Source organism: Copadichromis virginalis, linkage group LG19 (assembly GCF_057382275.1).
Source record: "Copadichromis virginalis isolate Kocher_CV1m ecotype Utaka linkage group LG19, C_Virginalis_male_GT1.1, whole genome shotgun sequence".
In the NCBI taxonomy this organism is placed as follows: Eukaryota; Metazoa; Chordata; class Actinopteri; order Cichliformes; family Cichlidae; genus Copadichromis; species Copadichromis virginalis.
In genome coordinates this window covers 12,724,738-12,742,118 of record NC_140636.1, presented here as the reverse complement: position 1 = coordinate 12,742,118, position 17,381 = coordinate 12,724,738, and the positions used below count along the sequence as shown (strand labels likewise).

Below are 17,381 nucleotides of genomic sequence, written 5' to 3'. Positions count from 1 at the left end.
TGAAAATAGTTGTGGATGATTACTATACTTCTCTAATGTGACGTTGTTGTCCCTGGCTCTTTCCCTCCTGCTCTGTTCCTGTGCTACTGCCAGTGTAACTACTGCCCCTCTCTTCCCAGCGCAAGCACAAGGCTCGCATGCTGAGTTAAGCGGAAAAAATTGCGAGAGAGAGGGTGAGAGAAAGAAAAAAAAAAACCCCACGGCTCGCGATAAGGAGCCGCCTCGCGTCTTTCACATCAAAGATTGGCTCTAAGAGCCATTTCGTTTTTGTATTATATGATTTATTTATTACTTTTTATGTGGAGTGAATAAATAAAAGTATATTTACGGTGGCCCCTAGAGACAAAGCACGTACAAACTCCAAAACACGTAAAAACTCCAAAACACGTAAAATCTCTGAAGCACGCACAAACTCCAAAGCACGTACAAACTCCAAAACACGTAATAACTTAGAAACACATAAAAACTCAAAACACGTACAAAATACAACAGAAGTGCTCCAGGATGCTAGGCGCAGTGTTGAGCTTTGTTATCTAGTGGCTACACAAGCCAGCAAGTACCAACGACTGGATTTGGTGTGTGGTAGTAACAGGTAAATGAACATTTTTTTAAAAATTATTTGAATATATATATGAGTGCTTGTGTATAAATACACAAACAATACACACATGCTTTCAACTGTGTAATTTAAGTGATCTAGGTAGCTATTTTGGAAGTTCAGTTAAAGCTAGAAATGTGTTTTGGAGTTTGTACATGTTTTGGAGTTTGTACGTGCTTTGTCTCTAGGGGCCACCGCATATATTTCTATATAAGCATATATAAATAAAACCACTTCTTTTTTTTACATTAGTAATTCCTTTTGTGCATAATTTTATATTATTGTTAATAATATATTAATTAACCCTTGTGCTCCCCTTTGGGGCAGTCCGGAGCTGCCCCAAAGGAGAATACAACACACAGACGCTTCTGAGTTTTATTTTATTTTATTTGAAATTACACTCACGATACAACTGAGGCAATCTGGAAGGCCATACCTTTTAGGGACATGCGCAATAGGGAAGGTGCGTTTTTAAAATGCCCCCCCTCCCTTTTTGATTACAATATCAACAAACTGTCCGTGTTTCAGGTGCTCGGTGCTGTACAGCGCCTTCGGTGGCTGTGAATACATCAGGAGACGTTGAATGGAAGGAATGAAATGTGGCGTGAGGAGTCTTTTCCTGATGCTGTAATAATGTGTTCAGCGTAAAAGTCATCCTCCAAGTATCACAGCAGGATGGAACGGACACACGCGCAGGCTCTGAGTTGGGAAACACAAGAATCTTTATTACAGCACACCAGGTGATCTATTTACAGAGGTGAGGGGGAAGTCGGGTCCACACACAAAGGGAAAAGACGCTGAAAGTCCACACGCACTCCATCCACTCCTCACGCTCCTCTCCACACTCCACAGAAAACACGATGACGTACTCCACTCCTCGTACACTCAATCACTCAGGAAACACAGGGGTTGGTCCAGGGAATGCAGGTCGGCAACGGTCCAGCGACGAGAAACACAGAGCTGCCGTCTTATAAAGGAGCTGGAACACTCGTAACGAGCCACAGGTGCGTGATGGCGACCAGGTGCGTGGAAGCCCACAGGTGAGCTCCGCCCTGGCAGAGGGAGGAGGGAAAGAGAGGAAGTGTCACGGCGAGCGAGATGAGCCGTGTGGAAAATAAAGGAGGATCCAAACGCAGGCACCTGTAAAGGTGTGATGGTGGTTTATTAAACACAAAATAAAAATGGACAAAAGGCGAACCGAACAAAGACTAAACTATACTGGGAACAAACTGAGTACAGAACACAAACCTGAACATGAACGAGAGCGAGCGGAAACAGATGGCGGTTGACAGCAGGGAAACACACAGATGAAGCAGGGTGGATACAGAGACAGACCAACAACTACAAACACAGAAGACATGACTTAAATACACTCAGAGAATCACAGGGAGATTACACACAGGTGGGAGACACAGCTGGGAGTCATTAACGAGACGAGAGGTAAAGCTGAACACACTCACATGAGACGCAGACCTTCACAATAAAACAGGAACAAGAAACCATCACAATAAGACGCAGACTCGACATTGAGAGACAGACAGAAAATGACACATGGAACTAGACATATACTAAGCAGACACAACCGAAGAACAAATCCTAAACACAAACAGAAACATGAAACTCTAATAATAAACATCATAATCATCATCATTAACACAACAAGAGAACAAGAAAACAATCCCTGATGCAAAATTAAACCAAAACATAATAAACTCAAAATACTGGGTGGAAACTGACCCAGAACCGTCACAGTACCCCCCCTCGAAGGGCTGGCTCCCGACAGCCCTAAACAGAAAACAGAACAACAAAACCGAGCACCAGACCAGGGCGGGCGGAGGGGGTCCAGGAAGGAGGGTCCGAAACAAAAAACAAGGAGCACAAGAGTCCAGATTAAACCAAAAACAGGACAACACAAAACAAGACTATTCATGAGGCCACAGTAAAGTCTGGGGGTCGACCTGGAGGTCGACAACACAAGAGCCAAAACAGATCAGGGGGCCAACCGTGCACACGGCAACGGGCAAACAGCTCCGGGGGCCGACTGTGCACACGGCAACAACGGCGATGGGCAAACAGTTCCGGGGGCCGACCGTGCACACGGCGGCGACGGGCAAACAGTTCAGGAGGCCGACCGTGCACACGGCAACGGCGGCGGCGCAGGCAAAACCAATCAGGAGGCCGACCACTTGGAAGTCAGTGGCGGCCACTGAGCAGGCCCGGAGGTCGGCCGCGATGCCAGCGTCGGCGATGAACTCTTTCCGGAGGCCGTCCCCGAAGGCCATGATGCCAACTTAGAGGCCTGGAAAACGGCCAGCAGAGGCGAAGCGGAACAGGTCGAGCTGGCTCTGACGGCGGTGTGGCAACCGCAGGACCAGACGAGGCAGGACCAGACGAGGCAGGACCAGACAAGGCAGGACCAGACGAAGACGAGGCAGGACCAGACGAAGGCGAGGCAGGACCAGATGAAGACACGGAGGCTGGACCAGGCGTGGATGAAGACACGGAGGCTGGACCGGGCGTGGATGAAGACACGGAGGCTGGACTGGGCGTGGATGAAGGCTGGACCATATATACTAAACAATCTTGAGCCCACATAAAATATATGCCCATATTAACTTAACATAAACCGTATGGGGCCCACATAGACATTTTTCAGGGTCTGACTTGCATTTGCCCATGTGCGACCCATATAGTTTGACCAGGTGGACCCCACCTGTGTCATCAGTGCTAAAAATATATATTGATTACCTCACTTTGCCCCATATGGGGCCCACATAGACATGTTTTCAGGGTCTGACTTGTATTTGCCCATGTCTCACCCATATAGTTTGACCAGGTGTTCCCCACCTGTGTCATCGATACTAAAACATATATTGATTACCTCACTTTGCCCCACCTGGGGCACACAACAACAGCCTATCCTTAAATGACTGTGTTTGCCCATGTCTATCCCAGGTGGAAAACCCAAGTGGGTCCTACACGTGTTTCCCATTTTGGACCAAGTTAAGTGTTTCCCATGTTTGACCCAGCTAGGACCTACTAAAAGTGCCCACTTGGGATTGCCCATATGGGTTTAATGTGAAAAACCCAAGTAGGCCCCATACAAAAAGCCCAGTTTGAGCCCATGCCCACATGGTACCCATCCAGCCCGAGCAAAAACCAGGTGGGGCCCATATATACATGTTGGCTGGGTTTCTTTGGGGTTACATTCTTTTCCAAAGAGGTTCCTGCTTTATCTACAGCCTGAGTGTCATCACGATCTTTCTTGTCTACTGGAGTATTGGGCATGACAATTGTTTTTTCGGTTTTTCGTATTAAACTGAATTCCAGGTTTTTAAAGATGTTAAATTGAATAACCTTGACATTATTGGTATTTTGGATATTAGTGATAAGTCTGGCACCAGGGCAATCTTCTGCTGTGCTGTGCAAGTTGACTGTTGTTTCCTGTGAAATATCAACTGGCATTTCCGTGTTGCGGTCAACTGTGTTAGAGGTCTGTGCAAGTTCAGGAGCTGTCTCTGTCTCCATTGAGGCCACTGTTGTTGTGCTAGTGACTGCAGTGTCCTGGCAAAACCTCATTTCTGCACCTGCCGACAGTGAGCATAGGGCAATGACGTTATCTACAAAATTACACAGCCTTCCTACGGTGGCATTTTCGGCGTAATCAGACTGCAACTGTTGCCACTGCTCCTCATGTGTAACATTATTTAGCAATTCCTCTAGCAGTGGCCTAACATCATCTGCAGGAGTGGAATCACTCCTGACATTGTCTGGATTGCTCCTAGCTGTGTTGTTGTCCATTTTGCTTCAATATCTATTTGTTTGCTGTTAATTTATTCTCTAAGCTAGCGTTAGAAATTCCGAGTTACAAAGGGGTATTTAAGGGTTCGGTTTTAACTTAAATCCTTTGAAATGTATGACGTCTTTGAAGCCTTTGATCCCACTTCGAGGAAAAAAAAGAATGCGCTCGAAGTGTGTGGGTTGTTTGTCTCCGCCCTAAATTTCATCACAGCCTCCCATAATAATAACTTTAGTAATAGTAGCAGTTAAAATATTGTCTGGTTTCATTTAGCATTTATTCATAGTTGTTCCGTTATCGTTGATTGTTGATCTAATACAGTCGACCAGTTGACAACAATCATGTTGAAAAATCATTTATTTGTAGTTGGCCGGAAACTAAAGCTGTTGTCTCTTGGACTATTCCGTAGCACCTACCCGAGTAGTCGTCCTCGTCCCTGCACCGCACGTCGATCTCAGGTAAGAACGTATTTATTTAGTCATTGTTTGAATGCTGACTTTGCTTTGTTAGCAAAGGTGCTGTAAAGTTGTTAGCAGTGTGTCAGCTTGGGGACCTGCCACAGAATACCTTTGTGACGTCATTCGCTATGCTCCAGACCGGATGGGGAGTAAACTAAAAACAGTGAATAATACATTTAACAAAAATATTTTTAGAAAATAAACTGTTTTCTTAATTGATGCAAAGATGTCTATTGTCAGTTTTTAAATTCCATAAAGCCTGATGCTTAATATTATAGGGTTATTTTTACGGACATGTTAAATTGTAACATAATGTTTAACAGATAATGGTTTCTGGGTTTTTTTAGATCATACACAATTGTCTTTTTGATTGTTTCATGGTACATGACCTGCCATATCCAATGACACATCTGCTTTCCAGTATCTTTTGCTCGTTTCTTGTCCTCTTCTTTTCTCTTTTTCCTAAACTGAGCACCTGATGGCTTTGAACTTTTCTTGTCCATCTTCCAATGGTTTTAATTTTGCACTCCAGTAGGAACACCCATCCCCCAACCCGAGGATCACCAAAACATAACCTACGGTAATAGACCTACACCTTAGTTCCCAGATTCGCTTTGTCTAGGGTTTATTTCTGGGATTTCGCACAACCCAGGATTCAAATCATGAATACATAATGAGCTTGGAGTTACAACATTATGAATGAAATGTGATCTATTTGGAAGCAGCAGGGCCCCCTACCCTTACGACAGGTTCTGTGTGAGACTTTAAATCATTAAACTGTAAATTTTAAATTGTTATTGATCCCTTTACCCCTGGTCCTAAGGTCTATATTTATTTTCTTACTCTTCTTATATTTATTGTTTGTTTACTTACACTGCAGTAACTGGAGCCTCGTCATCTCGCCTCTCTATATACTGTACTGTATATAGCAGAGATGACAATAAAGTTTACTTTGACTTCAGCACAGCAGCAAGCAGGCGCACCGAGGGCTCTCGCGCTCACCTTTCAAATAGAATTTTGAAAAAAATATTGATGCAAATTATAAGTCTGTATCATAATGTCTGGTGTTCTAGTGTTTGTTTGTTTGTTTGTTTGTTTGTTTGTTTTTATTTTTGTTTGTTTTATATTGCGAGTTGGTTATTAGATGCTGCTCCAGCCAGCAGTGAATCCGCCCTCTCCTCCCTGTGCCGCAAGCAGCAGGCGCACCTCGCAAATGGAGGGCGCCCCTAGGCCCTACTCCCAGCAAATGGCCGTAAGAACACCGATCGATTTTTTTTCACCGATCTTTTCCAGTGGATACTGGTGGATGAATAAGCGGGTGGAGCCGACTGGCACGATGAGAGTCGTGGATCACCTGGTGGTGCAGCACTGGGGGCCGCCAGTTCGCCACTTTTATGGGCATTTTCACCGTGATGTACGTGGTTGCGTAGGGCTGGAGGTGCCTCTTCTATCTGCACAAAAAACATTACGAGTGAGTCTCCCTGCACCACACACACACGCACCTCCATACCTATCAAAACACGGAGAAGGGCGAGTACAAGCACTAGTGACCTACATTTGGTTATGCTCTGCAGAAAGATAATGCAGCATGGTGCCACAGTAGACCCGGTGGTACTTGGGGATCCTGCAAACGCATCAAAATAGATGAAGGCATACATATACGGATGCATGCAGAAATGAACGCATTAATATGTTGCCTGTGCTTGATGCCAGAGGCTGAAGATTTCTATAAAAAGAGACAGAGACTTGAGTTTATTCACCCAGACAAAAGTAAATAAAGCAGCGAACCAGTCACGTGGTGTGGATGATCAGTCAGTGTATCCATCAGCACAGAAGGCTGTCAGCCATGTTAAGGAGAGGAGGAAATGGTCTGAATATATCTGCATCCTTTATTCTACTTATTTTATTTGACTCCCCACAAAAAGCATGCTAAATGTTAGTGTAATGAAACAGGAAAAGAAAGAAACACTTTGAGAACTCTAAAGAATAACAAGTTTACCTAAAGAACAACAACAACAACAACAACAAAAAAACAAAACAGTATTTTAGGTCTTTATGAATCAGCTTGCCTACATGTAAAAAAAAAAAATTCTGACCGTTTCAGTGTAGAAATGCTGGTACTTCCTCTCCACACCAGGAGCATCACCTACCTTAAATCAAAGGAAAAATTAAACAAGGTCTCAGCTGTGTGTTTTAAATCGTGTGTGTAGCTGTCATCTTGTTTGAGTGTATCTGGAGGTCCTTTTCTTCTTGTTTGTTTTGTGTTCAGCTGTGCAGAGTCCCAGTCTGGATGTGGACACTTCATCTTTCTTCACAGAGCTCAGTCTGGCGCAGGTAGGAATGCTCAAATACAAGCCAACACAAAATGTTGTGCTCACCAGAACGCAAAAGGGACACTGAATTGCTCCCAGGCCTCTGAAACAAGAGCTTCACAGTTCGGCTGTATGCTTTTCTTAAAGGCCGAAGAGAATTGTCTGTGAAGGTTCTCAGTCATCCAGGTCATCGTAGTCAAAGGAGCTTGCAAAGAAAAGCGTCTGGACTTCTTTAAGTTGCTTGAAGACGTTTCACCTCTCATCCGAGAAGCTTCTTCAGTTCTAAGGTCAAATGGTGGAGAGTCCCAGATATAAACCTAGTGGGAGTGATCCCCCACAGAGGGACAAAAGGACCCCCTGATGATCCTCTAATCGCCTGAGCCAAGGTGGGAAACTGGGCGTGGGTCCCAATCAGCCAGAGTTTCGGGTGAGCTCATTGTGAAACCTGGCCCCACCTTATCATGCAAATTCCTGAGGTCAGATGGCCCAGGATGTGAGTGGGCGTTAAGGCGTCTGGGGAGGGAACTCAAAACTGGATTATAGATGGCAGAGAGTTGGTGTCGTAAACCCCCGCCTCTGTTCAAAGATGGTCGCTCACAGTGGACATAGATGGATTCTTTCACTCCTCTTTCAAACCATCTGTCCTCTCTGTCCAAAATGTGAACATTGGCATCCTCGAAAGAGTGTCCTTTATCCTTAAGATGCAGATGGACTGCTGAGTCTTTTCCTGTGGAGGTGGCTCTTCTGTGTTGTGCCATGCGCTTGTGAAGTGGCTGTTTGGTCTCTCCGATGTAGAGGTCTCTCCACCATTTGACCTTAGAACTGAAGAAGCTTCTCGGATGAGAGGTGAAACGTCTTCAAGCAACTTAAAGAAGTCCAGACGCTTTTCTTTGCAAGCTCCTTTGACGCTGAAGAGAATTATTTAACAGTTCATATACTAGACAGATAACTTAAGTAACATTAAAATGATCACAACGAGCTAATTTAACATGTCAAATTAGAGAACAGGAGTGTCAAATGTAAGGCCTAGTGGACTGAATCAGCCCAGCAAAGATTCTAATCTGACCCACTGGCCAAATTAACTGTATTTTTCACAAGGTTAAAAAAACGTTCCAACTGATAAAGACCTCCCCGCTGGCCATTAGTCCTATAACACAGTAATTGATTAATAGCTGAACATTTTAAAATAACAGCATGAGCTCCCATCAGTGTAGCAGCTGCAGTGGTATTTACAGATTTATCCCCATTTTGCACTTAAATACAGGATGTTTTGTATGTAAACATTATTCCTGTAGTCACTCATTTCAGTTTTTTATTTTTTCCACCCTTCTGTCTGACTCTGTGTCAGCTGCAGTGATGTTGTGTGACCGGTTTCTAATGGAAACAGATCTTTTGTCACAGATTTGATATTTTAGAAAAGCAGACACGTAAAACAGGAAAGCAGGTTTACTCTGTCAGAAGAAACCACTTTTGTTTGGCATCATGTTTGTCTTCAGTTTATCTAGTTACATCCTGTCATGCCTAGGTTACAGTTTTAGTTCATGATTTATCAAGCTCCCCATTTGTCTCATCCCTGTGTGAAGTTTTCTGTGTCAGATTGTCATGTTAAGTCTTCGTGTGTTTATCTGTCATGATTTATGTCCAAGTTTTCTTTGTCAAGTTCGAGTCATGTCTGGGTTTCGTTATGTTTCCCATTTTATTTTGAAAGAGCCTTGTGTTTTTTGTTCACTGTATTTAGTTTCACGTCCCCTGTCCTGTCATTATGTTAATTGTTGTCAGCTGTTTTCCCTATGTGATTCCGCTTCCCTTGATCATTCCTTATGTGTACTTAATCTGTGTGTTTCCGCTCAGTCAGTGTCAGATCGTCTGTTAACCTCACCACAGTTTTCATAGGTTTGCCTCATTGTTTCACTGTGTCTCCTAGTTTACTCAGTGTTCATAGTTTTTTCACTGCCTTCTGTTAACACAGTGTTCATAGTCTCCTTAGTTTCTCTAGTTTCATGTTTTTCTTTTGCAATCAGCCACAATAAAGGCTCGCTTTATTTTTTGAAACTACGTTTGGTCTCCACCGTGTCTGCATCTGGGTCTACCTCTTTCCTCACACCGGCGCACCCCGCCATGACAGTACGATCTGACTATGTCAGACCCAGCGGAAAGTCTGGACGAGATTGGGGAGGAGCTGCAGCGGATCAGCCGGCTCATGACGCGCATCTGTGGCAGCCATAGGCGCCATCCTCCAGAAGGCGCTGCAGCTCCGGCAGTTTCTCCAGCTTTTTGAGGTGTTCGACTCTTTGGCCCCCACTTAAGGAGGAGCTTTGCACCCGTGCGCTGTTGAACGCCGCCTCAGCACCTACGACTCCGACCCATAAACGGTTGTCGTTGTCGTCGCCGCTGCCTCGCGAGCCGGAGGCAGTCATAGTAGGGACACTGAGGCTCACCGCTGCTCCGCCATCGTCTCACAGTTCGTCTCCGCCACAGTCAAGCTGCACAGCCCAGCGCACCGAGATGGTGGAGGCCACAAATTTCAGCGACGATGAGCAACAACAGGTATTGCTGGCTTTACGGGAGGATGAGCTCCGTTGGAAGCCCTGGCTCATTCCCGAGGAGGAGCTCTCACCTGTTGCACCGCCTCAGACCAGCCGCTTGCCCTCTCCACCCCGCTCGGACTTTACTTCACCTGCCTCGTTTCTGGCGAGGATGTGGGCAGAAGACGAGGAGATTGCCGCCACGTCACCCTCTTCTTCGGTGGCATCAGCATCCATCGTACCCACTTCCAGAAAGAACTGGCGTCAGCGCCGCTGCCGTCGCACCGCGCTACCCCCGGGGGTGAGTGACTGTGTGTCTCTGTCTCACGATCCATCTATAGAGAAGAGCGAGATTTGCATTGATTCGCCGGGGCTGGAAACTATGACTGAATCGTGTTCTGAGGCTGAAAGTACAGTGTTTAGTAGTTTTGAAAGACCTACTTCGGAAATAATGGATTTCGACCTCTGCTGTGAGCGGCAGCAAGCAGCTTGCACCCAGCTAGAGGAGGAGCTCCTGGGAAAGCCGTGGCTCATCCCCGATTATCAGCACTTGACTGTGTCTTCGTAAGTGAGGGCTCACTTGACTGCGGTCACATTTTTCGGGGAACACGCCTGGAGGTGGTGGAGGAGAAACCCAATTTTATATATATTTATATATATATAAAAAACACCCAGCTCGCCCCTGCGGGCGGTTTATCCTTCAAGCTCGGGTCCTCTACCAGAGGCCTGGGAGCTTGAGGGTCCTGCGCAGTATCTTAGCTGTTCCCAGGACTGCGCTCTTCTGGACAGAGATCTCCGATGTTGTTCCCGGGATCTGCTGGAGCCACTCGCCTAGCTTGGGAGTCACCGCACCTAGTGCTCCGATTACCACGGGGACCACCATTACCTTCACCCTCCACATCCTCTCGAGCTCTTCTCTGAGCCCTTGGTATTTCTCCAGCTTCTCGTGTTCCTTCTTCCTGATATTGCTGTCATTCGGAACCGCTACATCGATCACTACGGCCGTCTTCTTCTGTTTGTCTACCACCACTATGTCCGGTTGGTTAGCCACCACCATTTTGTCCGTCTGTATCTGGAAGTCCCACAGGATCTTAGCTCGGTCATTCCTGTACACTATGCCGGCCACTTGGTTATGGCGTTCCATGTATGCCTTGCCTGCTAGCATCTTGCACCCTGCTGTTATGTGCTGGATTGTCTCTGGGGCATCTTTACACAGCCTGCACCTGGGGTCTTGCCTGGTGTGATAGACCCAAGCCTCTATGGATGCTGTACTCAGAGCTTGTTCTTGTGCTGCCATGATTAGTGCCTCTGTGCTGTCTTTCACTCCAGCTTTGTCCAGCCACTGGTAGGATTTCTGGATATCAGCCACCTCCTCTATCTGCCGGTGGTACATACCGTGCAGGGGCCTGTCCTTCCATGATGGTTCCTCGTCTCCCTCCTCTTTCTTGGGTTTCTGCTGCCTGAGGTATTCACTGAGCACTCAGTCAGTTGGGGCCATCTTCCCAATGTATTCTTGGATGTTCGTTGTCTCATCCTGGACTGTGGTGCTGACACTCACCAGTCCCCGGCCCCCTTCCTTCCGCTTAGCGTACAGCCTCAGGGTGCTGGACTTGGGGTGAAACCCTCCATGCATGGTAAGGAGCTTTCTTGTCTTTATGTCAGTGGCTTCTGTCTCTTCCTTTGGCCAGCCTATTACCCCAGCAGGGTACCTGATCACGGGCAGGGCGTACGTGTTGATGGCCCGGATCTTGTTCTTACCATTCAGCTGACTCCTCAGGACTTGCCTGACCCTCTGCAGGTACTTGGTGGTTGCAGCCTTTCTAGCGGCCTCTTCATGGTTCCCATTCGCCTGCGGGATCCCCAGGTACTTGTAACTGTCCTCTATGTCTGCAATGTTGCCTTCTGGTAGTTCAATCCCCTCAGTTCTGACTACCTTCCCTCTCTTTGTTACCATCCGACTACACTTCTCCAGTCCGAACGACATTCCAATGTCATTGCTGTATAGCCTGGTAGTGTGGATCAGTGAATCGATGTCTCGTTCACTCTTGGCATACAGCTTGATGTCATCCATGTACAGGAGGTGGCTGACAACTGCTCCGTTCCGTAGTCGGTATCCGTAGCCAGTCTTGTTAATGATCTCACTGAGGGGGTTCAGGCCTATGCAGAACAGCAGTGGGGACAGAGCATCTCCTTGGTAGATCCCGCACTTGATGGTGACTTGTGCTATGGGCTTGGAGTTGGCCTCTAGTGTTGTACGCCACATCCCCATTGAGTTCCTGATGAAGGCTCTTAGGGTCCCATTGATCTTGTACAATTCTAGGCATTCCAGTATCCAGCTGTGGGGCATTGAGTCATAGGCCTTCTTGTAATCAATCCAGGCAGTGCACAGGTTGGTCAGTCTGGTCTTGCAGTCTCGGCTGATTGTTCTGTCTACCAGTAGCTGGTGTTTTGCGCCTCTGGTATTCTTGCCAATTCCTTTCTGTGTCCCACTCATGTATTGACCCATGTGCCTGTTCATCTTAGCCGATATGATGCCTGACAGGAGCTTCCATGTAGTACTGAGGCAGGTTATTGGTCGGTAGTTGGAGGGGACCGGTCCCTTCTTGGGGTCCTTGGGGATCAGGACCGTCCGGCCTTCAGTTAGCCATTCTGGGTGTCTCTCGTTAACTAGCAGCTGGTTCATTTGTGCTGCCAGACGCTCGTGGAGTGCAGTCAGCTTCTTCAGCCAGTAGGCGTGAACCATGTCGGGCCCTGGTGCTGTCCAACTCTTCATACTGGAGACCCTTTCTTGGATATCTGCCACTGTGATGGTTACTGGACCCTGTTCAGGGAGGTCGCTGTGGTCTGCCCTCAGATCCTCTAGCATTGCCGTTATGGGTTGCATCCTTCTCCCATATGCTCTTCCAGTATTGCTCCGTCTCCAGCCTTGGTGGTACTGTTCTCTTGCCACTGAGAACCACCTTTGCTGGTTCTGTTTATTCTCCTGCCTTCTATCTCTCTGGTGTACCTCCTCAAGCGGCTGGCCAAGGCTGTGAGTCTTTGTTTGGCAGTTTCCAAGGCCTCAGGTATGGACAGCTTGCTGTATTTCTTAGGCACCTTATTTGTCTTACCTTTCTGCAACTCCGTTAGTTGGCTAACCTCCCTCCGTGCTACTTTGATCTTGCCCTCTAGCCTCCTTCTCCATGGAGGGTACTGCCCCTTGTCGCTGTTCAACTTGTAGCCAAGCATCTCACTGATCACTGCTGCTGTATTGTATATCAGCTTGTTAGTGTCGGTAATCGTGGCTGTAGGTATTGCCCGTAGTGCTAACATCATCTAGCAGACCTTCTGAGGGTACTTCACGTAATCTTGGTAACCGGCTACGGGGGATCCAGGTTTCAAGCTTGGCCATGATCTTATTTTTCAGGTCAGTTCCTCTCGCACTCAACGATCCTTCTCCTATCGCACTTGGGGCTATGTACCCAATCTCGGGTGGGGGTGATGATATCGCCCCCCTGACCTGGCGTCCTGACTCCTCCTTGCCGTAGCATTTGTGTTGTACCTCGTCAATCTCTAGCTGTGAGAGCAGTCCCTTCTTTCGAATGTTGGAACACTGAGCTACTAGTTGTTTCGCCGTCATTGTGGATGTTGGGTATCGAAGAATCCATAGGTCCCTCATCCTATTCATGTAGCCCCTTCCGCCGGGGTTACTTGCGTAGTAGCATTCCAACAACGCCCTGTTTTCGTCTCTTGCCCACCGATGCCTTCTTGTTCCAGTAGCCCACTTTTCGTCAGGGTGCCCTGGTTCCTCAACACCTGACGCGGACCTTGTTGATCCGGGCGACGTCCGAGCCGGCATGCCTTCATATTTATCTGTCTCGCTCATGTCTGCGGTAGGCTTGCTTAGCATAGGGGGTCTAGCCTTAGGATACAGACGCCCCTGGCAGGAATCGAACTTGCGATCCTCTGTTCCAAAGGCGTGTAGTCTAACCTGCGCAGTATCTTAGCTGTTCCCAGGACTGCGCCCTTCTGGACAGAGATCTCCGATGTTGTTCCCGGGATCTGCTGGAGCCACTCGCCTAGCTTGGGAGTCACCGCACCTAGTGCTCCGATTACCACGGGGACCACCGTTACCTTCACCCTCCACATCCTCTCGAGCTCTTCTATGTATATATATATATATATATATATATATATATATATATATATATATATATATATATATATATATATATATATATAATGCAGTCTATATGAATTATTATTGTTACTGTCAAGATTTTATTTGATATCTTTTTGTATTTTATTAACAGGCAAGGCAGTCCTTGGGTCTCCAGGTACACCATCACATCACCACAGCATAATTTTGATATGAAAATCTTTATTATAAGTTTGTTTTTGTTTTTTGTTTTTAATCTAGGACCTGATGGAACTGTGATTCTGACCCCTGCTGATTTGCCTACACTGGGGTTCACTTCAGCTGGAATAGCAGCAGGCTCCATCGCTGCCAACCTGATTCCACATTTAGCACTCGCTAATGTAGGTGGAGCAGGTCTCATAGCAATCTTGCAGTCCTGGGGTAAAAAATTTTTTTTGTTATATATTCTCTCTCTCCCTCTCACTCTCTCTAAATGTGTGTAAAACAAAACCAAACAAACAGACATGTTTTCTCATTGAGCGGGAACAGGATCAGCTTCAGGTAAATTCAGAATAGTAATATTTTAGTCCACTTCGCTTTTGATGTTTATCTAAGTACATGTCAAACATATAAAATGCTCTTATTGAACACGTCTCTATAAATAAATGTTCACGACTAAAATAATTTATGTATCAGGTGGTGAAGATGGAAAAATAAAAGCTTTGCTCATGTTGAACAAGTATAACAAACAGCTAATGGTGTCTAATGTGATTTTACTGTAGGCGCAGCATGTCTGTCTTGGATTGCCCCTTTATTGTTTGGCAGTGTTGGAGGAGCAGCAAGTTGGATGTTCACAATTGCGTGTAACGTGACTGTGAGATTTGAAGGTTAACACACTGAATAAACACAAATTTTCAAACACTTAGATAAAGCATGTGTTGAGAACTGAATTACAAAAATCATTGATAAAAATTGTTGCTGATTTTTACCTGTCATTTTGAAGTAAAATATTATTGTAAAGGGTAAAGATGTTTTATCAGATCCAAAGACTGTTTGACGCTTCTGTTCTCTTCATGAATCTAATGTCAAAATAAAAACACATGCAAAATAAAAGTATAGTTGGTTTTATTGTAAACACCATAATGTAATGTACAGTAACAATATCAAATCCATAGTCCATAAATGCATCACTCTTACAGAGCCAGTAATCTGACTGTGTTCAATGGGCTCAAACACCTGTTTCAGTCAGTGACGGGCAAGTTACACCTTTTTTGTCATGTGTTTTTTTCCTGGGTTTTCTGTCCCTCTCCATTAAAATTAAACTACCATAAAAACGAGTGACTGTTCATTTCTCTGTAACTGGGGAAGCATACAAATTGTTTAGGGTTCAAAAATTTTTTTTCTACCACTGTAACTGAAACGTAGAAGAAATATAGAGACTGGATTTAAAGGCCTGAAGACAACACTGACAATTTGAGGACTGAGATCACTTACAATAATATCATTGATGGAGATACAAATTAAGGCAGATATGTAAGAAAGAAAGTCTTTTCGTTTTTTACCCCGGCTCTTCACTGATATACTGCTTGGTGCTTGTTTTCTGCACAGTCCCACAATGTTATTGGAAGCTCAGACCATGCAAGGATTAGAGAAACTGCAAATAAAACAAAATGAAAACAAAGAGCTTCATCACTGACTTTATTACTTTCTATAGATTTCTCTGTTATTATCCTAAAGCTCATACAATTAGAAAATGGCTGGAAGGGCTGCCATGAGAAGCCTGTTATCTTTCAAAAGAACAAGGCAGCAGCTTTGCAAAGATTCATCTAAACAAACCACAAAACTTGTCATTCGGACAGGTGACCCCACAGTGGTCTTTTTGTCACAGAACAGTTCATGGAGGACAGGAACTTTATTGCCTTAGGTGTTGCTTCTTAATGCTCTTTTTTAACATTAAAAAGCTTTTATGAATATTTGACATGTATTTATGTTTTTTAATGCTCATATTTATTTATTATTATTTTTTTATCATACTTGTTCTATTTAAACAAGTTCTGTGCATTGAATTTGTCAGGGCAGGTTAGTTTGAATGACCCGTTTTACCTTTTGTTATATGTTCTGTTTGCTTAGGAGGAAATCCCTTCTTGGGATGGGCTGGGAGGTCAGTTCCTTCATCATGATTATGCAAATTCTCATGACCATTGATCAGCAACCATTGATCAAAGCCCACTGATCATTGGCCATGAATACCATTGACAGAGAGTTGGGGAATGGCTGTAATCACAGTATTGTAAGATGGTGAAAGATGTACTCTTAGGCCCTCGTAGGAATTTGCCTTTAGGGCCTTTTCTTTCTTACTTCAAAACAAGTTCTGTACTTTTAATTATTAAGGCAGGTTAGTTTGAGTGACCTGTTTTTTCTTTTGTTGTATGTTCTGTTTGCTTAAGAGGAAATTCCTTCTTGCATTCTGTCAGTCTGCCCCAGCACAGCTGTGGCTACAACTGTGGCTTGCCTCCACCAGTGTGTGAATGTGAGAGTGAATGAATAGTGGAATTGTAAAGCGCTTTGAGGGCCCCAAAAAGCGCTATATAAATGCAATCCATTATTATTATTATTATTAAGAGCAGTGGGTTGGGTGATCTCAACTATGTGTAACGTGACTGTGAAATATGAAGATTAAACCATTGAATAACGTATACTGGCCTACAAATGTTTCCTCCTGTGACAAATCTCAATATCCTGAATGAAAATGTATTCTTATATGTAAATGTCAAAGACTGAGATTAAATCATGATTTGAGAATTACAAAAATGTTTGATAACCTTTGTTGCTGATTTTTACTCATGATTTTGAAATAAAATATAATTGTAGAGGATAAAGATGTTTTATCTGGTCCAATGACTGCATGCTCCTGTTGTCTTTACAAATTTAATGTGAAAATAAAAACACATGCAAATTAAAGTCCAGAGCTTAACCTGACTGAAATGCTGTGGTGTGTGGGTCATCGGGACTGCGTGAGACAAAAACAGTATCCTGTAACTCAGCCAGGGTTGCTCTCATGGTCAGTAAGACAACACGTTATTTGGTAAAGGTTAGAAAATAGGGAAAAATCGTTAGTGCTGAGAGGCTGGGACTAGTTTGGGGCACCAATGAAGGGATAGTTTAGTGCAAACTATAATTTCTCCCCATCAGTTTTAACCAGTTACACCAGTATACACATTCACATATAAAACTTTGTATACTGCTGAGCCAGGTTACTCTCTCTTGGGAAAACTGGCTGCAGGTAACTGCCTGTGGTTTTCTGGACAAAAGAGATCTGTCAGTGTTCCTGGGTCATTGTCCCAGTGTTTTTCAGTTTTGGACTTTGTCACTGTTTCCTGTTTTATTATGTTAGCTCCGACCTGTGTGCGTTATCTTTTGTTCCACTTCCTGTGTTATTACTTAGATTTAGTTCAGCTGTGTGTATCACCTTGTTCTTATCACCATTACCCAGTTTAATTTAAACCCTCTGTTTCTCTCAGTTTATTGTCATTGTTGATTCTGCATGTGTGTTTCTGGTTCAGTTCAGCACA

General features: G+C 44.9%; 1 long non-coding RNA gene and 1 pseudogene across 1 annotated transcript; both read left to right on the top strand.

Annotated features, from left to right (window-relative positions):
• The first annotated feature begins 9,259 nt into the window (after nucleotides 1-9,259).
• On the top strand, nucleotides 9,260-10,557 carry LOC146685666 (uncharacterized; annotated as a pseudogene).
• Nucleotides 10,558-13,963: 3,406 nt separating this feature from the next.
• On the top strand, nucleotides 13,964-16,782 carry LOC146685665 (uncharacterized). The gene is made up of 3 exons (XR_014916910.1): nucleotides 13,964-14,008; nucleotides 14,092-14,250; nucleotides 14,592-16,782. It is a non-coding gene; the product is annotated as an uncharacterized LOC146685665 (long non-coding RNA).
• Nucleotides 16,783-17,381: the final 599 nt, after the last annotated feature.